Below are 26,567 nucleotides of genomic sequence, written 5' to 3'. Positions count from 1 at the left end.
ATGCTGACTTGACATCCATGTGATATACTCTGAAACCTCGATGCACTGCCAAAGCTAGGAACAATCTGATAGCTTCCATTCTTGCAACTAGAGAAAAGGTTTCTTCAAAATCAGTGCCTTCTACCTGTGCATAGCCCTTGCATACCATTCTTGCCTTGTTTCTCACTACTTGGCCATCTTCATTTAGCTTGCTTCTGAAGACCCACTTTGTACCAATAATATTGTTATTAATTGGTCTTGGTACTAAAGTCCAAGTCTTGTTCTTATCTATCTGATCAAGCTCCTCTTCCATTGCTTTCACCCAACTTGTATCTTGTATTGCCTCTACAACTGATTTAGGCTTTACAAGAGACAACATAGAGTAGGTGTTAGCAGTCTTCATCCTCCTAGTTTGAACGCCGACACTTGGGTCACCAATGATTTACTGCCTTGGATGATTCCTTTGCCATTTGTTGGGGTAATTGTAGTGTCTTCTATCTATTCTTCTGAGTCTTCATCTGCTGGTTCAACTGACTCAAGTGTATTGTCCTCCTTAATTTCACTATCGTCAGGGTCATCAGTAAAATCCTCAAACATTGGTAGCTCTCTGGTGGGGTCTTTGGATGCTGCCCTCTTCTCATCAATAGTGACATCAGCACTTTCAACAAGCTTCTTCAATCTTTTATTGTATCACCTATATGCCTTGCTCTAACCGGAGTAACCTAAGAAAATGCCTTCATCAGCTCGATCTTCAAATTTCCCCAAATTCTAATCTAGCCTCTGTATGTAGCATTGACTACCAAACACTCTTAAGTGCTTAACAATCGCTTTCCTCCCAAACCATAGCTCATAGAGTGTTTTGCTCTTATGGGGTCTGAGCATGCATCTGTTCTGTATGTAAACAACAGTGTGGCATGCTTCCTTCCAAAATGTGACAGAAACATTGCTCTCATTCATCATGGTCCGAGCCATCTCTTGTACTATTCTATTTTTTCTTTTGACTACCCCATTCTGCTTAGGTGTCTTGGATGCTGAAAATTGTCTTCTGATGTCGTGTTCATTGTAATAGTCTGTGAACTTATCTAGAGTGAATTCACCACCTTTGTCACATCTCAAGCACTTGATCCTTTTGCCAATCATGTTCTCAGCCTAATTTTTGAAGATCTGGAACTGATGTAGTGCCTCTGAATTGTGTCTCATGAATAGTACCCATGTCATTCTGGAATAATCATCAATACAAAGCATGAAGTACCTGTTACCGTTCAAGCTTTGTGTCCTCATGGGTCCACACAAGTCAGTGTGTACCGACTATAGTGGTTCTGTACTGTAGTGTTCCTTTGCCTTGTGAGTTACTCTGGTCTGCTTGCCTTTTTGACATGAGCTACAAATAGACTCTATAGGCTTGCTAATTTTTTACATTTCTTTTACTACGTTCTTTGTACTGATCTTGACTAGGTTATCAAAGCTGATATGACCTAGCCTTTTGTGCCATAGCCAGTTTTCATCCTGTTGTCCAAACAAACAACAACCTTCCATTTCATTAGTCAACATGTAAAGGTTTTCAGAAGTTCTCGTACCTACTGCTACGAGCTTATCGTTGCTTGATTTCTTGATCTCACATCCATAGGTGTTGAAGATGACATCATGCCCTTTATCACAGATCTGACTGATACTAAGGAAGTTATGTCTCAACCCTGCCATATAGAGAACATCATGGGATTTTGCTTTTTTCCAAAATTGATTGTGCCTTTGCCAACTATTTTTCCTCCATTATTGTATCGAATCGGAAAGAGCCTCCATCATACTGCTAGTACTTCTCGAACATTTCTTTGTTACCTGTCATATGACATGAGCAACCACTATCGAGAAGCCAAGGCATTGTCTTATTTTGAGCTTTTTAAAATGAAAAATGATGAGGACATATATACAATATTTATTCGGTTTACTAACATTGTGAACAAGCTAAAAGGATTAGGAAACGTTTGAAAGATTTTGAGATCTCTCTCAAAGGAATGGAGACCCAAGACTACAGTAATCAGAGAATCCAAAGACATTGACAAACTAAGTCTAGATGAGCTGCGGGGATCACTCCAAACTCATGAGATGGAGCTCAAACAAGACACCTAGGAGATTGAACCAAAAGAACCAAAGAAGAAGGTTCTAGCATTCAAATCACACCATGAAGTAAGTGATGATGAAGAATAACTATCTGATGACGAGATCGAATATCTCTCAAAGAAGTTCTCAAAGTTTTTGAAAAACAAAGGCAAAGCCACATTCAACAAGAGAAGACTCTCAAGAGACCAAAAAAGTAAAAATGCTCTTAAAGAAAATTATGATTCTTCTTCAAAAGACATTGTTTGCTATGAGTGTAGGAAACCATGACATTTTAGGGGAGATTGTTTGAAGATAAAGAAATACAACAAAGTATACAAAGCCGAACACTCCTTCGATTCATGCGATGAAGAAGAGGAAGACGAAGAATCTCAAGAAGAAGAGCAAATCAACCTTGCTTTTATGACTATTGAAGATGAAGAAAGTGAAAATGAGGTAACCCCCACTTCTCCATCTCATAAGGATAAGGATTTTCTAGAATAAAAAGAAGCTTTTGAAGAGCTCTATCAAAGTAGCATGGAGTTAGCTACTACTAAAAAAAATCTCTTAAAAGAAATAAATAACTTCAAAGACCAAAACACAACTCTAATTTCTCAAGTTAACAACTTAGAAGAAGAAAAAGAAAAATTGTGTAAAGACTTAGAATCTTTTACTAATGGTAAAAAGAATCTTGATATTTTACTTGGATTTTCATCTAAAGCACCTTTCAATAAGGAAGGGCTAGGCTATAATGTGAATATCAGTTCAAAGCAAACCCAAAAGCCAAGTTCAAGTAAGATAGCAAGCAAAGGAGTAAAGAAAAATAAGTTTTGTAACTACTGTAGGAAGAAAGCACACTCGATTGAGGAATGCTACTGAAGAAAGAAAAGTCCTCAAGTTAAGAACCCCAATCCCAAAGGGAAGTTTCCAAATACCCCTCAAATTATTCTATGCAATAATTGCAACAAGAAGGGACACACTGTCAAACCCTGCTCCTGATTGGCTGGATTTTTTATTGAAGGGCAGGAACCCCTAGCCAGGCAACCGGGATCACTGTGGAGCATCACTCCACTCAATGAGAACAATGAGAATACCTTGAACAGGTTTCCCTATATACCCGTTAGAAGATGGATAGCAGACCCCTGCAATTGTGTAGCTCATAGTCTCATGTATGACTTGAATCCTAGGTAATCTCTCTCCTCCTTATAATGGTGGGACTCATCTCTGAAAAAGTGTGTAAAATCTCCTAGTGGGCATGTGGGGACAATACGCTGACCAAGGGTTGAACCCCTGTGCAAGCCCCTTTGAGTTTCAATTGTTGGAATTCTCTAGACCATGGCACTGGGCGATGCAGCAAGGCCCAGTGACATTGCCCAGTGACTGATTTTAAATATTTTAATGGATTTTATTTGTGGGGACAACCCAATATGAACATGGGTACCCTCCACTGATAGAGGGAAGTCTGAGGGACCACCTCATGACCTCAGTTCACTATGGACCCCACCAGTAAGCCCAGAATCAGTCAAAATCAAGTTAAAAAAACTAATTTTTAAAAAAGGGACTTAGTGACCAAACAGACCTCAGTTGGTCTTGGGCCTATAACTAGGCAGGCCTGAGCTCATTTAGAGCTCTTATTTCCTGCTGAAACCGAGAGGAGAGAAAGAGAGGGAAAAGGAGGGAAAGAGAAGAAGGAGAAGGAAGAAGGAAGAAGAGGAGGGGGAGACTTGCTGTAGCCATCCTAGCCTGCAACCGAGCCTATTCTTAGGCTACTTCAAGTATAAAAATACCCATCCTCACCTGCTGTTCCCATTTCCCCTCTGTATATACTGTGTTTTTGCTTCCTGGGCAGCCCAAACTAGCTAGGGTTTGCCCAGTAGTGGTGGTCCAGATCTGCCATGCAGACCTTGTGCATGGAAGATCTGGAATATTTACGCATTTTAAACATTTAGATATGCTGTTCTTGTGAGCCAAATTTGGTTGTGCATAGCTACACTGCCCAAATTCACTTTTGATCTATGGATTGGAACCCTGGGTGCAAGCTAGGGCTGTAGAGATCAAACCCTAGATGATTGCAGCCTTGGACCCTCATTTGGCATGCTGTTCCAGCCTTACATGTGGCTGAAACCAACTCCCAAGCTTTGTGAAAACCCTAAATACTATTCATCTGGGCTACTTGGGCAGCCACTATCAGCCTAATGATGGGTCTGATGGAAAATCCATTTAGGCCATGGTGTAGACCATCTTAGGGGCTACTAGACCCCCCTGACATGCAAGGGATCAGGTCTGATCTCAGCCTTGAGAGCCCAGCCTTAGAAACTCAGCCTGCATCGATTCTACAGGCACTAGGCGATGCACTGGGTGATGCAGCAACGCCCAGAGCCAACGCCTAGTGAGTGGAAAATCACTGTTTTGGTGGACAGAGCTGGGGGGGATCTCACCCAATGGCCCCTGGACACTGTGGGATGTGGAAAAAGATTAAAATACCCTTCCCCACATCTATCCATGATTAATGAATGCATTGGAACCCTAGTGGGCCCCGTAGGTAAAGGAAGCCCTATTGTGTTTGGTCCTACAGCACAGACAGGCTGTGGACAGCACTGTAAGCATATCCTAGACTAGGGTCAGGTACCACCCTAGAAATGACCATTTTGCCCTTTGAGCCACTGGCATTGGTTGATGCACCAGGACATGACGTAAGGCCCAGTGTATGGCCCAGTGATTCTAAGAGTGAACCAATTGAACCCCGGGTCAACCCAGTAAGATTAGGGTAATCCTAGGAGTTCTAATGACAGACTGATAACTTAACATGGCAACTTTTGATTTACATCTAGGACTTGATCCTGTGCTCGAGGACAACAACCAGATAACTACTGGAACTGAATTTGTGACTAAGTACCAAGAGCCAAGTACTAGTGAGTGAATAATATGATCATATGTGTAAATGTAATCATGATTTGATGCCGGCTAATAAGAATTGAATATAATTATTGTGTTATTTACTTCTGTTCAATTACTCAAATCACTGCATAATGACTGTCTGATGTTCAACGCTGTGAATTCTTCTATGATGATTGTGAGTGTTAGCCTAGATGCCGTAGTCGGCTTGAAAATGGGGCCTGTGGTAGCCCGTATTATGGGGTACGATTGACATTGCTTGACTCATACGATGCCATATAGACATGGGGCTAGAGTTTCATCACCCGTGCTACGCACCCTTGTCAATAGGGGTTAAGGTGTTGGATGACTGTGGGGGCGACCATCAGAAAAAGAAATGAATAGAATACCAGAATGGTGCATGAATGTATAGAACACCGGAATGATGCACATGGGCTATAAGCCAGAAAACAAAAGAAAGAAATGGATTGTCCCACAGGTTAATCACAGAGGGCTGGTCGGGCTGACATTAGTGAATGAATGCGGGAGCTGACTGGTCCTCTCCGATAACTTAATGGGTGTATTGCGGGAAGGGGTTAGAAGCCCGCACTAGGGATACGTGTATTGGGGATTGTAGTAGCACAGACCCGACTTAGTTGTATTGTTAAGCGGTTAATAATAAAATCTGGACTTGCATATCATGTAGGACCATATGAATTGTGAATTATGATTGCATGTGCATGCATGATTGATGTTATTTGCTCACGAGCTCAGTGGGGCTCACACTCTGTTATGCAATGTTTTTCTTAGATGATTTTGTAGGTGGATGCCGCTGTGGCATGGCGGGTCAATTCGAGGAGGAGACTTTTGGTTGTTACGATGATATTGGTGTGGACCCCGATGGAGGTCATACTGATCCTGCGCACATTTTCGGTGGTTGTTGATGAAGACCATTGAAGTGTGTTCGTGACAGCTTTTTGACTTGGGGACTCCTTTTGGGTTATTTGGAGTTATCCCCGTTATGAGTTAGTTGTGGTAGTTTTTCCTTTTTCCTTTTCGGGGTTGAGTATGCTCGCCCTGTACATGTCTTTGTATGTTGTACTGTACTTACCAGCTTTGTTTCTTTATTTTTTTTATGTGGGTTGATGGGAAATGTAAAACTTTTATATGTATATATTATCACTGTTTCCCCGTATCGCTATGCTTTCTTTTATTATTGAAATGTAGTTTATCTGCTGCACTCTGATCTTGCCTATGGTAAAGAGATGGTTATGGTTCCATGATCGTAAGCACTACTTCTAGATCCGTGGGATTTGGCGGATTGCCGTTGTGCAATTCAGGTCACATACCCAATCCTTCTAGGGGTGGTTTGGGGTGTGACAGAGCTTGGTATCCGAGCGTGAGGCTCTTCTTACAATTATGGATTACAGACTAGAACTAATGAGCATTAAATAATAAAATATGTAAGAATTAAAAACCACAGGGGAGGTAGATGTAAATAAACAAAGATGCAAGATTTCATTAACTCAGCAATAATTACAAAAGTTTGATTTCATAACTGCAATTCAACAAGTACATAAACTGAAAACAAAGAAAGAAAAATACAAAAGCATAAGAAAATAATAATAATAATAATAACTAAGATGATCATGACCACATAGCAAGAGAAGGTCCGGAACTGCTGGAACTACTCAGAAAGAGGTACGTCACTAGGCGGATGCTGAGTCTGGTGAGAGTCAACTCTATAGAACCTGACCTAGAAATCTAGATGCTGCTCCACAGACCCCACTCTCATCTCCAAAGAAGTGAAGCCCTGATCCACCCTAGTCGCCAAGCTAGAGAGTTGAGTGCCAAAACTCTGGAAGTGTGTCATCATCTGTACCCAATCAGAAGGACCTAGAACCTATGAGCTAGTGGCACCGGTCATCTCGTAAGCGGGTAAGTCTGTAATCTGAGTGTCAAAACCCTCAAAGTCGCCTGGACTTATACCCTACTCCTCTGCATGTAAGCCTTGAGTGTCTCCCTGCTCCATCCCCTGCACCTCCTCATCGCGCACATCATCACCATACTCCTCTCCCTGCTGTGTCCCCATCTGTCCCACATCCTCTAGTGGTTCCTCTCCAGGCACTTTCATCTTCAGAATGGAAGTCTTATCTATGGGCCTGGATCTAGTCTTATCAATGTACTCGCCCTCCAATGGCACCCCAAAATATTGAAAGACCAAGGTGAGAAACCTCCCATAGGGAAGGCTCCCATCAGCTGGGTTCCGTGTGTGATAGAGCATCACCTGAAGTAACAGATACGGGAGGTTGATGATTGGACCCCCTTGACCAGCTCCCAAAAGGCAGTAGGTAATGTATGCTCTCATCATGGATATACTACCCTTGTTTCCACCTTTTAGGTAAATGTTGTAGGTTACACATCTACTGATCACTCTAGCACTAGGTCTGTAGGCAGTCTTAGACTTGGGTGTGTTTCCTAAACTTGTCAAAGCTTGGAAGACTGCCCTCCTAGTCTCCAAAGAAAACATATCCGAAATATCCATACGAGGCTGATAGTAAATCCTCTCTTCTGTGTCAGGTAAACCCAGGATCTCTGCCAATAGGGTAGTGGTCAGCCTGATATTCACTCCCTTCACCTTACTCTCCACCCCAAACTCCTAGGCACTAGAAGGTCCCAGGTTACCGTAAAAGTACCAAACCAAGTTGGGATAACAAGGCTCGATAGGAGATAACATCGATGCCCAACCTAGGGCATTGAATCTGGCAAAGAGGTTGTATTGGTGGAAGTCCTCTACTCGTACCACCCGACCATTCACTATCTTTATGGAAACAAAATTTTTCCACTCCTTAGCGTACTCATACCTGGAGAAAAGATGGTGGTCAAAATCTGGTTCCTTGGAAGATGAATCTTCTCTAGGAGACGATAGTGGTATCGAAGAATAGGAAGATTCCTTGGATTTGACTCGTAGCCTCTTTTGGGCTACCGATTTCCATGTAGTTCGACGACTAGAAGACATTTCCTACAAGGAATATCAAGAACAATTGAGTTAGGGCAAGGAAAACAATAGAAACCCTAACCAAAACAATAGGAATAAAAAGGAAGGGATAAAATAGGGTAAGTGTCAAGAAAGCATACCTAAACACGTGTAGATGCACGTAAACCTTGGAGAATCGTAGAGATTTGGTGTAAAAGTGGTCCCCTCACCTTGCAAGAACCTTTCCCAAGAGTTTAGAAGAGAATAGAAAAGAAATGGGGCCCTCTCGGACTTAAAAATCTTGTGCCCGATTCTCTAGGCGATGGCACTGGGCAATGTGGCAGCGCCCAGAGACATCGCCTAGTGTGTGCAGATTTGCTGTTTTTGGGTTATTTACATATTAGGACTCAAGCTTTGGCCATATTATCCTTAATGAACATAAAATAAGAACTTTCATAGATGGTTAAAAAAAATATAAAAAAAAATAATAATAATAATAAAATAAAAAATTAATTAGGTATTACGCAGACATAACCTTCTTAAAACCAAATTGGGTCAAATTTCTATTTGAGGGTTGAATAGAGCACATAGGGCTTGAAAAAGCTTTTGTTGTTGTGCTTATGATACATATTTAATATATGTAGATAAATGTGTATAATGATTGGTGTGTACTATCTAATTACCACATGTTTGGATATTGTGATGTACGAACTACTTGGAGTGCTATTATGCAAACAGAACTTAGATATGTAGGTATGTTGTAATAAGGGATTAGTAAGTACAGGGAGTGTAGATCTCGTCCTAACCAAGGCCTAGGATAGCTGAGATTAGAACCTAGTAGGGTTCGTAGTAAATCAAACACCTAGATGCTAAGGTACCTCGAGCCAACCCAAGAATTTGTTTCATTGATCTTTAGTTATTTAAGTATCAGTAGTTGTGTACTTAATTCTTTTAATTAAGTATGCCCTCATGCGTAGAACCATTCTACGTGACAAGACCTATTACCTCAGCTAGCCTGGTAACTCTGACGTCATGCAACTTATTAGGCAACTGAGAAGGAGGCTGATTAGGATACGTGATACTCGAGCCCGTGCCGAGAATCTACTGGTAGCATACTTAGCTCTTGCAGAAGTTACCGAGCAAGGCGAACGGGATTTCTTCTTAGCATTAGTCGAAGAGGTTATAGCCGACATAGGGTATTTGTACGCGATGGAGTTTGTGACCGGGAAGAAGCTGGAGATGCTTGCCTGCTAGATCAGGTAATTAATTAAAAGTCTTTATTTAAAAATCTGAAAATTTTCATTAGTGCCATGCATAGCATATTGACATTAAAATGCATAAGAAGGAAGAACATAAAGCATTCAATAAGACACATCACCTAATAAACCAAGATAATGAATCTAACAATTCCACCTTACTGGTATGACTCATGATACTCATTGGAACTGTGGACTGGATTTGTACCTGCTTAGCTAGAAAACAACTGTTGATCCAAGATGAAATTGGAATATTGAACACACTCCTCTTTTCAGAGTAGCAACAATGGTTAACACTAGAAGTTCTCGTGGTGGTCGTAAAGGTAAAAAACCTAGAGTTGTACCGGAGGTTGAGCTGCCTAACGAAACTGAGGCTCTAAACTCTGAGGCATCGGCTGCTTCATCAGGAGCACCAGCTGATGCACAAGGTACTGCAGCAGTACCTTAGTCAAGTGTGGCAGCCGACGACGTGACTGCATTCATGACCACGATGATGTGGATCATGCAACAGCAACAAGAACTGCTTGGTCAAATGTCAACTCAATTTGCAACCATAATGCACGAGCGCGCTGCACCACCACCACCACCTAATCGACCCGTACTATTTCCACCACCTGTGCCTCAGCATTTAGCAAAAAATTCCACCACCAAGGTTATGGAGAGATTCAATAAATGGAAGAGGAACAGCATGAAGCCATGACAGCATATAATCGAACAATCTGAAATTACTTCTTACAGTACCAAAATTTCAGTAAAACAATAGCAGCACCATTGCACCATTCGATCATAATAGCAGCAATTAAAATCAAATCACCAAGGGAATGTAGTGGCAGTAGCAATAATACCTCTTCTCAACGTGGACCTCTTGGATGACAGTAGCAACATAGAAAACCCAAGGTTGCCTCCTCTGCACTCAGATTTTCAACTCCACATGATAGAAAGTCCTCTTTATCTTCTCAGATATGGGCAGCAACAAGGTGCACTTGCTTTCATTGTTGGACTTGTGTGTCCATCAAACCTGGTTTGGTCCTATTCAATCCGGTTTTACTTTGTATTGAACTTTTATACATTTTAGTTTAATATTATCACATGCAATTTTTTGAGCATTAGGTGTCTGTAAGTTTTACTTAAAATGGTAGTCACGACTAGGGTTTGGGTTGGTCACCCTTATCATATGGTCGTCAGATTGGGTATGCCTAGACATGTGATGTCAGGGTACGAATGCGAGTACTCACATGTTTGTGGCGTGTATTGGCAAAGAATCTACTTTGTTGATTCCCTCATGTATTACTGCCAGATATAGGAAGGGATAGACATGTGTCATCGATACCCTTTGCCTGAGGGAACCCTGTCATTGCAAAGTGTGATCACATTCTTTAGTTCATCAATGACTGAGACTCAAGCGAGTCAAAGTCGGTATTTTTGGAATGCGTGAACACTTTATGAGTGAAAGAGTTACTGAACATGGTCACCACTGCCCGATTGGGGAACACCAAGATTAAGACTGTCTGTGTATGGTCGGATGGAAATCTGGATCTAGTGTTGTTTTGGAAATGGTTTTGCAAAAATCTATTTTATATAAAATAATAGATTATATATGATTATTTGGACAAAGTGTTTTATCGAATTTTGCGAGACCCGATCAGATGCACAGACACTCTTATATGGACATGTACTATGGATTGGGGTTTGGCAGTATAAGTGTACATGCCCTAGATTCCATAATGATGGTGTTGATTAGTGGGGTGGTTGTACATGATAATTTGTTATCATGTAAGGAGTTATTTGGAATTTACTAAATTAATTGGTTCTTTATTTAATTAATGGATATGGTGCTAATTATAATTATCCATAAATTTAAATCAAGTAACTAATTAAACCATTCCCTATTAGATTTTGCTTCTTTACCTTTTAGAAGCACTTTAAGTTTAAACAGAACTGCCAAACACAGAGAGAGAGAGTCAGACTCTCACAAGGATTAATCTTTATCCATTCAGGATTTTTAATTAAACCTTGGCATTATAAAAGGAGACTAGAAAACGCAGAGGGGGTATACTCCACATTTTTTGCCTGGCCCCCTCTAGCTTGCATTTTGGTCTCTCTCTCTCTCTCCCTCTTGTGATCTCTCTTCTTCTTCTTCTAGTCTCTCTCTACTGCAATTGAGAGTTATGGTTTGAGAAACCCAGATCTGTGTTTGAACAACTGGAGAGCATTTCGGATTGGCTTAAAGAACCTTGGTAGCACCATTGGAGGTTAAGATCTGTTTACTTGGAGTGCTCATTGGAGGAAGAACCATTGTCTATTGAAGGAGCAACACTTGAAGCTCACCAGGTTAGTAATTCTTCATAAATTTCTCTAGTTTTAATTATTGATTATTCATGGGATGTGAAAGAAACCCGAATTGATTTATTTCCGCTGTGCATTTGGGTATGGGATGATCCCTCTTTCTATGTGATGGATTAGAGATGAATTTTCTCCATCTGTTTTGGGTTCCATAATTACATGGGACACAAAATAGTAGGGCAGGGCATTGGTTTGTCAGACCAAACCCTAATTGGGATGCACTAGGGTTCCCATGGGCGACCATGGGAAACCCTAAAATTTAAATAGGGTGCCCATGGGCCACCATGGGCTAACCCAGGGCCTCTAATACCCTAATTGGTTTATAATTGGTTTTCCTAGGGAAGCATGACTTGATCCCATGGACCGTAGTTTGACTTATAGTGTGATATCAAAGCCAGGTTTCCAACCCATGAATATCAAATAATTAATTGTTTAATATAATTATCATGAGTGGGATGCAAGCTTCAAATTCTTGATTGAATTTGCACATGGGTGGTTATATGGTTGTTGTAACAAGCTTCCCATGTGTACATGGGTAATTGCAAGGTTGTTAGATGTAACAACTTGCCCATATGATGATGGATTTGTTTTATTTATTATTCCAATTGTTGAAACATGATAACCAAGAGGGATGATGATAATTATGTTTTTTTTAAAATTTTTATCATGATTATGTGGGGGGGAATGCACGCTGCCAAGCCTCTATGCACGCCCCCCCTCTCTCCCTGACCGTGGCCCTTTGTCGCTGCCCATGAGTAGCCCTAGCAGCAGCCAGCGCACGGGCTGCGTGTAAGCGGCCTATGGGTGGGCTGCTGCCTGTAGGTGGCAGCTTGTGGGCTGCTACTCATGGGTGTGTGGCCTGCGGGTTGCGCGCGGCCTGCCCATGTAGGCTGCATGCAGCCTTCCTTGTTTACCCTTCGATTTTAATAAAAAAAAAAGCTGTTTTTTCAAAATAGAATTTTAATTTTGTTTTGTTTTTGGAGGAAGTAGATGGGTGAAGAGTCTCTCTCTCCACCCACTTGCAATTAAAATATGATTTTAATTTTAAGGGCTTGGATACATGTAGTCACATGTGATGTGGTGGTTCAATAATTGAAGAAATCCATGTTTTGGTTTACTTACTTTGATGATGCCCATGCATGAAATTATGTTATAATGTGATTATGGGAATGGTATTCTAATAAAATGGATGGTAATTTGATGTATGTGATGCAATGGGGTTATGGGTAGATGTGATGCTTTTCTCTCTTTCTCTCTCTACCCCTATCTTTTTTGTAAACAAATGTACTCCACCCCATGGGCAGCCCAAATGGTGGGTTGGTTTCTCCATGCGGGGTTTCTTTATTATGGAAAGGAAAGTGTATAGAATATTTTTCCTAGGATTCCATTGTAATTTTAGAGGAGCTAGGACTCCCAGGGCATGTTGATGGTAATCCACATGTGGCGCTCAAAGCTTATGGAGATGTAAGTCACCTACTTTGAAGGCGTGATTGGGTGGAGGAGATGATCGAGACGTGGCATCCATGGCATGATTGATGCACCCAAGTTATTAGTTTTTATTTTTATTGGGAGGGTTCTTTAATTGCTTCTGATAAAAATGCCGTCATCCCATAATCAATTTTAATTAATGTTGATTAATTATGTTGTTCAATTCCATCCATGATACGTGAGAGCTGATTAATCCCTCTTTGATCATAATACATGTATGATATGGACTAGTCCAAGTCTGTAGATATGTCCATGGCCTCCTATTGAAGATAAATGTAGAAATTGTGTGATATAACCCCACATAAGCCGACAGGACATTGTCAGGACTGCTATCACATGGTTATCTATATTTACCTCTATCTAGATACGTTAGGGTATGGATAGTGAGAGGGCACTACGACAGTGGGCCATCTTTCATGATTCCATGATTCTAACTAATACAATAGGTAAATACATGACTTGGGTGTATGGTAGCCGACAGGATCTGGGCATGACACCCAGGCGGCCAAAAATATTGGAAGCCCATGAGGCGGACAGCTTAGTCCACACTATCACGGTGTGTATAATGACTCCCGATAGGGTAAGTTATGCATGCAAGGATTGTAGGTATCCAATTCATCTTTTGGGTCATAAGGGAGATTCCCAAATCATGAAAGACCATTGATGTGTGTGTGCTCAATTTTTCTTTCAATGGTTGTTAACATGCATGTGTTTTTACTTGTACATGTGTAGATTATTATACAATGGCTATCATTAATTCCAACCTATTAACTCTCATTAGCGAATACAAACTAAATGGTACAAACTATGTAAATTGGTACCGGAGCATTAAATTGCTCCTAACTGCAAAAGGACTATACACGGTTCTAGATGAACAAGTTCCTCCTCAACCCGACCCAAATGATTTTGAGGCAAATGAAGAGAGGCAGGATTTCCTCATAAGGGATTCCAAGGCATCACTTTATATCCTAAGATGGTTGGAAAAATCAATTATGGACTTGGTCAAGGATATACACACCACTAGGGGTAAAATGGATAAGCTTGCTAAATTATTCAATAGGCAGTTGATACACGCCCATTCTGATATTGTGAGTCAAATCCATAACTCCAAGATGTCCCATGGGATTCCATTGATGGATCATGTAATAAAAATGATCAATGTGTTTGGAAAACTGAAATCCATGGGGACTGATTTCAACTTGCAATACAAAATCGATGTGATTTTGACGTCGCTCATTTCGGCCTATGCACTCTTTAAGATGTCCTACAAGATGTCAGATAAGGAGATGGAGCTCATCGAGCTTGCTAACGTATTAGTAGAGGCGGAAGCTTCCTTGAAAAAGAAAAGGCTGAGGTCAATGCAACTGATGTGAAGCCTTCTTCAAATGGGAAGAAGAAGAAAAAGAGAAGTAAGGGTAAGACCTTGAAACCCAAAGGTTGGAAGTCTGGCAATAAAGGCAAAAGCAAGTGCTTCTATTGCAAGAAGGAGGGTCACTGGAAAAGAAACTGTCATGCATACTTGGCAACTTTGAAAGACAAGAAGCTGGATGAAACAGAGGCTGCTAAAGAAGGTACATGTGATGTTCATGTTCTTTATGAGTCTAATTTGTCTTTTGAACCGACCAACTCTTGGTTGGTGGATGGTGATTCCACTGTTCACATTTGCAATAATTTGCAGGGGTTCAAGGTGACAAAGAACTTGGAAAGAAATGAGGTGCATCTTCAAATGGGCATTGGAACTGAGACCATGGCGATGGCTGTGTGAACTTTTATTTTAAATTTTAGTTCTGCTTGTTTAGTGTTAAAAGATTGCTATTATGTACCCTCTTTTAAGAGGAAGATTATTTCAGTTTCAAAACATGTTTTGGACAGGTATAGTTTCTCCTTTAATTCTAAATTAGTTATTCATTTTAATAATTCTTTTGTGGCACCCGGATATATGCAAAGTGGTTTGTACTTCCTAGATTGCCCTATTAGAATGAATGTTGTTTCGAATGTTGATTTGAAATGGAAAGCAGCTCCAGTGAACTCAACATATCTGTAGCATCTAAGATTAGGTCACATTAATTTGAACCGAATCAGTAGATTGGTGAGGGATGGGCCCTTAGAGTGTCTGAGAGTGGAACCATTCCCCACCTATGAGTCATGCCTTCAGGGCAAAATGACCAAGAAACCCTTTAGCAATAAAAGTACTAGAGCCACAGATCTGTTAGAGTTGATACACACTGACGTGTGTGGACCCATAAACATACGAGCAAGGTATGGGTATGAGTATTTTATAACATTCACCAATGATTACTCTAGATATGGCTACATATACTTGATGCGTAGGAAATCGAAAGCCTTTGATAAATTTAAAGAATTCCAAGCCGATGTCGAAAGATAGCTCGATAAACACGTCAAGTCCTTACAATCAGATCGTGGAGGAGAGTATCTATCGGATGAATTTAAAGAATACCTCATATTGTAAAGGATAGTTAGTCAACTAACTAATCCAAGAACACCACAACAAAATGGTGTATCCGAACGACGTAATTGGACCCTATTGGATATGGTCCGGATGATGCTCACTTATAGTGAGCTGCCTCTCTCTTTCTGGGGGTACGCTTTAGAAATGGTGATTTATATCTTGAATAGGGTTCCATCCAAGTCTGTAGCTAAGACACCCTTTGAGTTGGGGAAAGGGCACAAGCCTAGTAATCAATACCTTAGGATATGGGGTTGCATAGCACATGTGCAAAAACAACAGACAGACAAGTTGGAATCTAGGATTTAAAGATGCTATTTCTTAGGCTACTCCAAAGGCATGATAGGCTATTATTTCTATGACCCGGTTGACCAAAAGGTCATTGTAAGTAAACCCGTCATATTTCTGAAGAAAAAAATATGGACCAAGAGGTCTGAACCTGTCATCATTAAAGAGTTATTGAATAACTCAGAAACTTCACTTCTAGAAGTGAGACCAATTGGCATACCCGCTAAAATAACAACACCTGAAGAACCTCGACGCAGTGGGAGGACTATTAGACCGCCCACCAGGCTTACTCCTCTAACTGAAGAGGAAATAGTGGATGAGTTCCACATGGTATCGGTTGAATTGGATGATGATCCGATGACATACTCTGAGGCTCTTAAGGATGTTGATGGTACTAGGTGACTGGAGGCAATGCGCTTCAAAATCGATTTGATGCATTCCAACAAGGTCTGGACTTTAGTCGATCCACCACTTAGCTTTAAGCCGATTGGATGCAAATGGATCTTTAAGAGGAAGAAGGGCACCAGTGGAAAGGTCGAAAGATTTAAATCGAGACTGGTGGCAAAGGGTTATACCCAGAAAGAGGATATAGACTACGAGGAAACCTTTTCACTAGTGGCGATGATCGTCGTAGGCTTTGATTATGAGATCTGACAAATGGATGTGCAAACTGCATTTCTGAATGGGTTTCATTAAGAAGAAATCTACATGTAACAGCCAGAGGGGTTCTCTTTCTTGGAGGAAGAAAGAAGTGTGCAAATTGCAGTAGTCCATTTATGGACTGAAGCAGGCTTCCAGAAGCTGAAACATCAGGTTTGATCAATCAATCAAATCATTTGATTTTGATCTAAACATGGCTGAACCATGCATGCGTTTACAAGAAGATCAGTGGGAGGGCAATATGTTTTCTTGTTTTATACATAGATGACATATTGCTGATGGGTAACGATATAGGATTCCTTTCATCACTGAAACAGTGGTTATCCACAATGTTTTCGATGATACCTTGGTGAAACTAGCTATATCCTTGGGATCAAACTCATTAGTGATCGCTAGAAAAGGATGCCAGGCTTGTCATAGGCTAGCTATATAGACAAAGTCCTGGCCAGATTTAGCATGGAGAACTCCAAACGGGGAAGTGTCCCTTTTCGACATGGAGTCAGTCTTTCCAAATCTCAATGTCCTCAGTCTCAGATAGACATTGAAGAGATGAAGAGGATTCTCTATGCCTCTACAATAGGGAGTCTTATGTACGCTATATTGTGTACGAGGCCGGACGTTTTCTATACAGTAGGTATTATGAGTCGTTACTAAATTAATGAGTGGAGGTGCCATTGTATAGAGGAGTACAAAATATAAATCTGCAGCCGATCCCAATTTTTTAAGAACGCCTTGCATCATGTGATGCGGCTAATAAGGTGTTTGGGTTAGGAAGTTCCTAACATTTTTGGAGTAGTCCCTGATCTTGTCGAAGGCCCTATTTCCCTGTTATGTGACAATAGAGGGGCCATTGCACAAGCTAAGGAGCCTAGGGCTCCTCAAAGGAACAAGCACGTGCAGCGGAAGTATCACCTCATCAAAGAGATTATCCAGCAGGGCAACGTGAGTAACTCCAAAGTGGACACAACTGAAAATGTGTCTGATGCCATGACAAAAGGTTTATCTCCTGGAGTGTTTGAGAAGCACATGGAGGGCATGGGTTTCAAATGTATGGGGAATTGGCTTTGATGTACAAGTGGGAGATTGTTGGACTTGTGTGTCCATCAAACCCAGTTCGGTCCGGTTCAATCTGGTTTTACTTTGTATTGAACTTTTATACATTTTAGTTTAATATTATCACATGCAATTTTTTGAGCATTATATGCCCGTAAGTGTTACTTAAAATGGTAGTCACGACTAGAGTTTGGGTTGGGCACCCTTATCATATGGTCTTCACATTGGGTATGCCTAGACATGTGATGTTAGGGTACGAATGCGAGTACTCACATGTTTGATGTGTGTATTGGCAAAGAATCTATTTTATTGATTCCCTCATGTATTACTGCCAGATGTAGGAAGGGATAGACATGTGTCACCGACACCCTTTGCCTGTACGAATCATGTCACTGCAAAGTGTGATCACATTCTTTGGTTCATCAATGACTGAGACTCAAGCGAGTCAAAGCTGGTGTTCTCGGAATGCGTGAACACTTTATGAGTGAAGGAGTTACTGAACATGGTCACCACTGCCCGATTGGGGAACACCAAGATTAAGACTGTCTGTGTATGGTCGGATCAGAATCTGGATCCAGTGTCGTTTTGGAAATGATTTTGCAAAAATCTATTTTACATAAAATAATAGATTATATATGATTATTTGAACAAAGTGTTTTATCGAGTTTTGCGAGACCCGATCAGATGCACAGACACTCTTATATGGATATGTACTATGGATTGGGGTTTGGCAGTACAAGTGTACATGCCCTAGATTCCATAATGATGGTGTTGATTAGTGGGGTGGTTGTACATGATAATTTGTTATCATGTAAGGAGTTATTTGGAATTTACTAAATTAATTGGTTCTTTATTTAATTAATGGATATGGTGCTAATTGTAATTATCCATAAATTTAAATAAAGTAACTAATTAAACCATTCCCTATCAGATTCTGCTTCTTCACCTTTTTAAAGCACTTTAAGTTTAAACAGAACTGCAAAACAAAGAGAGAGAGAGTCAGACTCTCACAGGGATTAATCTTTATCCATTTAGGGTTTTTAATTAAACCCTGGCATTATAAAAGGGGACCAAAAAACGCAGAGGGAGTATGCTCCACATTTTCTGCTTGGCCCCCTCTAGCCTGCGTTTTGGTCTCTCTCTCTCCCTCTTGTGATCTCTCTTCTTCTTCTTCTTCTAGTTTCTCTCTACTGCAATTGAGAGTTAGGGTTTGAGAAACCCAGATCTGTGCTTAAAGAACTGGAGAGCATCTGGGGTTGGCTTAAAGAACCTTGGTAGCACCATTGCAGGTTCAGATCTGTTTACTTGGAGTGCTCATTGAAGGAAGAACCATTGTCTATTGGAGGAGCAACACTTGAAGCTCACCAGGTTAGCAATTCTTCATGTGGTGCATTAGAGATGAACCCTCGGGTATGGGATGATCCCTCTTTCCATGTGGTGCATTAGAGATGAATTTTCTCCATCTGTTTTGGGTTCCATAATTGCATGGGTCACAAAACAGTAGGGTAGGGAATTGGTTTCTCAAACCAAATCCTAATTGGGATGCACTAGGGTTCCCATGGGCGACCATGGGAAACCCTAAAATTTAAATAGGGCATCCATGCGCGACCATGGGCTAACCCAGGGCGTGCAATACCTTAATTGGTTTATAATTGGTTTCCCTAGGGAAGCATGACTTGATCCCATGGACCGTAGTTTGACCTACGTTCAGAATAGTAACAAGGGCAGCACCTTCCTTCTATCAAATATAGTGTAGCAGTTCCTTTTTAACTTCTACAGACTGCAACTCTTTCCTCTTCAAATCTAGACAGCAGTAGTAGCTTGGAGATCATCAATATATTCTGTAGCACAGTAGCAGCATCCTTCAAATCTCTTGGCAGAAAGCTTCATTAAACCTTAATAAACATGGACCAAATCTAATTTGAGAAATAAAGTGGCAGTATGGCATTTAGATTCTCATTGCATAGTGGCACCAATGACTATGGCTTCAATAGTATTTTACAACGTAACTGGTAGCAACACCTCTCGATCAAGCTTCTCTATTGAATACCAGTATGATGCCTTCTAACAGAACCATGACAGCAACCACCATAATGCTCAGATCTTCTTTCAGTTCTACCACTTCACATACTCCCAAACGGCTACTCTATTTCTCACTCTTCTCTTTCACAATTCTCATGCACTAGAAGAGATTACCTTTTTCCGTACCGCAGCCCCTCTTTTTATATGAACACAAATAGGCAGCTCAACTTCTACGTGAGAAAAAAAAAACTTAAGAGTTTCCATCCTATGTGCAAACTTGGACCGCAAGGTCATTCTAATTTTGGAAACCTTGATTTAAAAGAACAAATCCTTTCTCTAACTGTATCGGATCTCTATTAGAGAATAAGAAAAGTCCAATATGATAGAAACTTCTATTTTTGCATGTATAGGATTCCAATCCTAATTCAAGTTCTTCTCCTTTTTATTTTCTTAATTCAATAAAATAGATTATATCCAATCCTACAAGAGAGAGTTTTTAATTTCATGGAACATCTTGCCCATCATGCCAGCTATCATATAGGAATTCTGAAATCTGCTGCCTTCTCCTTTTTTTATTTTTTTAAACTAACTCAACAGCTATGCAATCTGTTGTCCACGCATAAGATTGATCTCCAACACCTATTGAATTTATGTACATGAAGAATCCTTGAAGGGCATGTGACTGCTTCTCTTTTACCCTTTAATGATAATGCATTGCTTCTATCCATCAACTTATACACTGTATTAGGGCATCATACGGTAGTAGCTATGTTTATATTCAACTAATGTGCAAGTGCTGCTGACATCACCATTCCACTTGAGCTATCATCAATCCACTAGGCATATAAAGAGTCTTTGAGCTAAAATCAGAATTGGTTTGTTTCAAACTGAGCCACTTAGAAATTGAACCAATACACTTGGTCCTCAATTTAACCAGTCCATTAAATGTACCAATTAAATGCAGACATTTTGGCAATGTTGATACCAATTACAATACATGTGTTGCAAATATGTTGCTCAACACATAGATAACAAACTCCCCCTTTGGAATTGGTGGCAACATATACAACTTCAAACATCACACAATGCCAAAACTCCCCCTAGCTGAGATAACTTGAAGTTGCCTCTCCCCCCCTTTGTCAACAATTTCAAAGAGAAGATTCATGCCTTGGGAAATGGCTTCGTTGGGCTCCACCTTCACCAACTGAAGTGGAGGAGCAAAAAGGTCAAGCAATAAGCTCGAGCGCCCCCTTTCCCATTCGCCTAAGCGCCTCAATGCTGGGGAAGGATAACCACACCCAATTTCTGACGAAGATACTCAAAGGCATCCTTGATTAATGGTTTGGCAAATATATCGGCAACTTGCTCCTTAGTAGGAAATGATAACGAATGGAAATATGTTTCATACGAGAATGCATGACAGGATTTTTTGAGATACTTATGGCACTTGTATTATCACAAAATATTGAAATGGGTCATACCTGCTCAACACATAGATACTTCATCATTTGTAGCATCCACAAGATCTGTGTACAACATGATGTTGCCGCTATGTACTCTGCCTCTGCCGTTGATAGAGATATCGAGTCTTGCTTCTTATTGTGCCACGTAACTAGACTATTGCCTAAGTAGAAAGCTCCACCACTCGTACTCTTACGATCATCTACACTACCTACCCAGTCTTCATCTGAGTATGTAGTAAGTGTGAAGTCACTCCCCCTGAGGTACCATAAACCATGCTCCATGGTCCCTCAAAGATATCAAAATATATGTTTAACCGTTGGAACATGTGACTCCTTTGGATTGGCTTGATAGCGTGCAACCATGCATACAGCTTGCAAGATATCTGGTCATGATGCAATCAGGTACAATAAACTCCCAATCATGGATCTATACATTTTCTGATCAACTGGAGGTGACTCATCATCCTTGCTCAACTTGCATCCTGTCACCATGGGTGTACTCATCGGCTTACAATCTTCCATCATGAATTTCTTGAGTGTCTCTTTCACGTACTTGATTTGAGAAATGAATATGCCATCTTTCATCTGACGAATCTGCAAACCAAGAAAATAAGATAACTCACCGATCATGGACATCTCGAACTCTATTTTCATTCTTTTTGTAAAGTCCTTACACAACTCCTTCATGTGGCCTCCAAAAATGATGTCGTCAACGTAGACTACCACAACTATCTAACTGTTGTTCTCAGACTTGATGTAGAGATTACTATCCGCGAACCCTTTCTTGAATCCCAACTGACATAGATAGGTATCCAAGCGTGAATACCATGCTCTTAGTGCTTGTTTTAGTCTATATAGTGCTTTCTTCAGTCTACACACCATGGTAGGATTTCACTCAGTTGGAATCCATCTGGCTGCTAGATATAGAATTCCTCTTCGAGCATGCCATTCAAGAATGCTGACTTGACATCCATCTGATATACTCTGAAACCTCGATGCACTGCCAAAGCTAGGAACAATCTGATAGCTTCCATTCTTGCAACTAGAGCAAAGGTTTCTTCAAAATCAGTGCCTTCTACCTGTGCATAGCCCTTACATACCATTCTTGCCTTGTTTCTCACTACTTGGCCATCATCATTTAGCTTGCTTCTGAAGACCCACATTGTACCAATAATATTCTTATTAATTGGTCTTGGTACTAAAGTCCAAGTCTTGTTCTTATCTATCTGATCAAGCTCCTCTTCCATTGCTTTCACCCAACTTGTATCTTGTATTGCCTCTACAACTGATTTGGTCTCTACAAGAGACAACATAGAGTAGGTGTTAGCAGTCTTCATCCTCCTAGTTTGAACGCCGACACTTGGGTCACCAATGATTTGCTGCCTTGGATGATTCCTCTGCCATTTGTTGGGGTAATTGTAGTGTCTTCTATCTATTCTTCTGAGTCTTCATCTGCTGGTTCAACTAACTCAAGTGTATTGTCCTCCTTGATTTCACTATTGTCAGGGTCATCAGTTAAATCCTCGAACATTGGTAGCTCTCTAGTGGGGTCTTTGGATGCTGCCCTCTTCTCATCAATAGTGACATCAGCACTTTCAACAAGCTTCTTAAATCTTTTATTGTAGCACCTATATGCCTTGCTCTGACTGGAGTAACCTAAGAAAATGCCTTCATCAGCTCGATCTTCAAATTTCCCCAAATTCTAGTCTAGCCTCTTTATGTAGCATTGACTACCAGACACTCTTAAGTGTTTAATAGTCTCTTTCCTCCCAAACCATAGCTCATAGAGTGTTTTGCTCTCATGGGGTTTGAGCATGCATCTGTTCTGTATGTAAACAGCAGTGTGGACTGCTTCCTTCCAAAATGTGACAGAAACATTGCTCTCATTCATCATGGTCCGAGCCATCTCCTGTACTATTCTATTTTTTCTTTTGACTACCCCATTCTGCTTAGGTGTCTTGGATGCTAAAAATTGTCTTCTGATGTCGTGTTCATTGCAATAGTCTGTGAACTCATCTAGAGTGAATTCACCACCTTTATCACATCTCAAGCACTTGATCCTTTTGCCAATCATGTTTTCAGCCTAATTTTTGAAGATCTGGAATTGATGTAGTGCCTTTGAATTGTGTCTCATGAATAGTACCCATGTCATTCTGGAATAATCATCAATACATAGCATGAAGTACCTATTACCATTCAAGCTTTGTGTCCTCATGGGTCCACACAAGTCAGTGTGTACCAACTATAGTGGCTCTGTACTGTAGTGTTCCTTTGCCTTGTGAGTTACTCTGGTCTGCTTGCCTTTTTGACATGAGCTACAAATAGACTCTATAGGCTTGCTAATTTTTGGCATTTCTTTTACTACGTTCTTCATACTGATCTTGACTAGGTTATTAAAGCTGATATGACCTAGCCTTTTGTGCCATAGCCAGTTTTCATCCTGTTGTCCAAACAAACAAGAACCTTCCATTTCATTAGTCAACATGTAAAGGTTTCCAGAAGTTCTCGTACCTGCTGCTACGAGCTTGTCGTTGCTTCATTTCTTGATCTCACATCCATAGGTGTTGAAGATGACATCATGCCCTTTATCACAGATCTGAATGATAGTAAGCAAGTTATGTCTCAACCCTGTCATGTAGAGAACATCATGGGATTTTGCTTTTTTCCAAAATTGACTGTGCCTTTGCCAACTATTTTTCCTCCATCATTGTACCAAACCGGACAGAGCCTCCATCATACTGCTGGTACTTCTCGAACATTTCTTTGTTACCTATCATATGACGTGAGCAACCACTATCAAGAAGTCAAGGCATTATCTTGTTTTGAGCTTTGAGAGCTGTCTTCACTACCATAGAACTGCCCTCCACAACATCCTTCTTTTTCACCCAAATAGTTTTCACACTGGTTGTTTTGGGCTGAACAAGATTTTTTCTTTCCTTCATATTGTTAGTGTGCAACATTCTTCTACAATATTTGGCAATATGTCCATACATGTTGCATTTACAGCAGCTTAACACACCACCCATCAGAGGGAAAAAAATGATTCCTAGAGGAGTAGTTTCTAGGGGCATTGTTCATCCTACATTCTAAAAGTCTATGGCCATAAGTATTGCAACTATAACAATAGCCATATAATGTAGTGTACCTGAGTGGTGCAGCTGACCATATGGATGGTGCATACCTCCAAGATTTTTGTTCTGCCAATTTGCTTCTGTTCTGTCTAGGGGTTACTTTCTTCAACTGTATGGGATCTTCAATAGTACCTTTGCCTTTCACAATTTGCCTTGATGACTCGCCCTCATAACCTAGACCAAACTTGATGTGCGTAGGTCTTTGATAGCTCAATATCTCATCAAGTTTGTCTGTTTAAGGATTAGTGACTGAAGGAGTGCTCTCAACAGATTTGTCCACTTTGTTTCTAAGCATAACAACCTCTTCCTCGAGCTTGCAGTAATCACTAGACTTGAGGGAGAGTTGAGTTTCAAGCTCATCAACAACCTTCTTGAACTCTTCAATCTAAACCTTCATCTCAAGCATTTTCTTCTTAGCTTCCTTGAATTGCTTTGTAGTCCTTGTGGTTTTGCATTCAATCTTTAGCTCATCAAGAGCTACAATAAGCTCTACTTCTAAGTCTACCTCAGCCTCCTCCTCATCATTGTCAGAACCAGTGGTGGAGTGCTCATTAGAATTCTCAGTAATATCACTTAGTACCATGAATAGTGACTCCTCTACAGTATTAGCATTTGACTCATCTTTAGAACTATCATTTGAAGTGCTATTTTGGTGCTTGGAAATGAGTCCCTTACTCTTCGATTTCCCTTTCTTGAAGAATGTTTTTTTTTTTTTGAATTGCTTGGGTTCTTCATTAGCATCTTTGCCCTTGTATGGACACTTAGCAGCAAAGTGACCAACACCTCCACAATTGAAGCACTTGAATGGTAATTACCTTTATACTTACCTTTGCCTCACTTCAGTTTTCTGACAAAGTTCGTTTCACCATCATCACTATCAGCATCAATATCATCTTCATCAGACTTGAGCTCAATCTGCTTTTTCTTTTGAACCTTGAATGCAGCTATCTTGTCAGTAGCTTTAGGCCTATCAATTTGCATCTAGAAAGTTGAAAGGGAACCATGCAGTTCATTCATGCTAAATGTATCAAGATCCTTTGCTTCTTCAATGGCAAACACCTTCGAATCAAACTGGGGTAGCAATGATCTCAACACTTTCTTTACAATCACAGGATCTTTGATTTCTTCCCCAAGTCCTCTAATGGCATTGACTACCTCATTAACCCTCAACATATAAGCCTCGATAGTTTCATCTTCAGCCATCTTTAGGCACTCGAACTGGGCTCTATGAGTTTGTAGCTTTACTTCTTTGATCTTGTCATCGCCTTCATGAACACTGCATAGCTTGTCCCAAATTTGTTTGGCAGTGGTACAGCCCATGACTTTCATAAGCTCACTATCAACTAGTCCACTCATCAATGCATTTTGAGCCTTACTGTCATTTTTGTAGGCTTTCTTCTGAGTATTCTCTATCAATGGACCTTCCACATGTGTGTAACCAGTCTCAACTGACATCCAGACATCATAGCTGAGTGACCTCAGGTAGGTTCGCATCCGAAGCTTCTAGAATGCATAATTTGTTCCATCGAACAATGGTGCTTTGTTGGATGAAGAACCTTCACGATTGGCCATTGGGTACTCAGGGTACTTCCCATGCGGTCAAGCGATGATATGGAACCTCTACTCTGATACCACTTGTTATACCCAATGGATCATTGAGAGAGGGTCAATCAGTGATGTCTAAAATCGTTCTCTCACGTGCCACTCTCGTCAATGAATACATGAAAGCATAAACACAATCCACAAGGCACATAGAGAATTATGTGGTTCACCAGAAGGCTACAACCACGGTGCAATGACCACTCGAGCATCGACTTAAGAAGTGGCCTATGTTGAGGAAAAGGCCTCATACACTCCAAGTCATCCACCATAATGACATAAAGGTTTTGATGATAATAAATAAAGCCACTCTTGGACTAACACTTGTGTGAGTTGTTTAGATGAGAGCATAGCACCAAGTGAGGGGGAGCGTCACAAGAGCGTATACAAGAGTATACAAGAATACACATTTGGACTATTGCTCAAGTTGATTTCAAAGACATGAAAGTCAAAGAATCAATCCTTAAAGACAAAGACCATGTCTAACAAAAGAGCCTACATTGAAGACTGTCAAAATTGAAGACTTTGTAATTATTTTTGAATTTTTTGTAAATTAAAGTCACAATCAATGTAATGCACAAAAGCACGCATACATTCATATAGAATGACCTTAAGAGCTTAAATGAACCCCTAAACAGGTGACCAATTAGATTTGAGACCCCGCATAACAATCCCTTAAAGGAACTAGCCTATTTCAGCAAAAATTGCCTAATCAGGTATACCAGATTAATTACAATCTCAGGAAATTGACTACAGTAGGCCTTCGGAGTACGCTGGATGATGATCCAGCATACTGGATCACCTTTAACCTGTGCATTACCCTGAAATGGTATATCGGATGGTTATCCAGCATACCGGATCAGTAAATGACTG

The sequence above is a fragment of the Telopea speciosissima genome, chromosome 9 (genome assembly GCF_018873765.1).
Source record: "Telopea speciosissima isolate NSW1024214 ecotype Mountain lineage chromosome 9, Tspe_v1, whole genome shotgun sequence".
NCBI lineage: Eukaryota > Viridiplantae > Streptophyta > Magnoliopsida > Proteales > Proteaceae > Telopea > Telopea speciosissima.
The sequence above is the reverse complement of the archived record's forward strand: the minus strand, read 5'-3'. Positions refer to the sequence as shown.